We start from the raw sequence: 774 nt of genomic DNA, 5'->3' as shown, positions 1-774 counted from the left end.
AACTAATTAAATCAAGAAAACTAACGTAACATTAAATAATTAAATAAAAAAACTCACAGAAAGAGGAAAATAGATAATCACTAAAATAAAATGAGGCACTAAAAATCCAATGGATTAAATAAATTAATGTAATAAAAGTAAAATAAATATAGACTATATAATTTGGATAAGGGAGCTCAAAACCATCAAAATAAATCCTTAGAGACCAAGATATAATCTTCAAATTTTGTGAAAAAGTGACAAGAATTATTAAATCAAAGAAACTAACGTGACATCAAATAATTAAGTAAAAAGAGTACTCATAGAAGGGATAAAATAGATAATCACTAAAATAAAATGAAACAGTAAAAGATCCAATGCATTAAACAAATTAATGTAATAAAAGTAAAATAAATATAGACTATATAATTTGGATAAGGGAGCTCAAAACCATCAAAATAAATCCTTAGAGACTAATATATAATCTTCAAATCTGGTGCAAAGTGACAAGACTTAATCAAACTTTGGAGAAAAAAACAAGACTAATCCATGTAGAATCGCAAGGGGAAAAATTAAAAATGAATTCAATGTTTTCAATGAATATTAATGCTCTTATATTAATAATAAGTAATTAGTTATAGTTATTTAAGATAAGCAAAGAAATTACAAGTTAACTCATATAAGAATACAACTTGTTAAGCTAGATAAATAATGACATATAGGGAAATTGTGAATAATAAGTAATTAGTTATAGTTATTTAAGATAAGCAAAGAAATTACAAGTTAACTCATATA

The sequence above is a fragment of the Primulina huaijiensis genome, chromosome 13 (assembly GCF_012295235.1).
Source record: "Primulina huaijiensis isolate GDHJ02 chromosome 13, ASM1229523v2, whole genome shotgun sequence".
NCBI lineage: Eukaryota > Viridiplantae > Streptophyta > Magnoliopsida > Lamiales > Gesneriaceae > Primulina > Primulina huaijiensis.
This window is presented reverse-complemented; position numbering follows the sequence as displayed.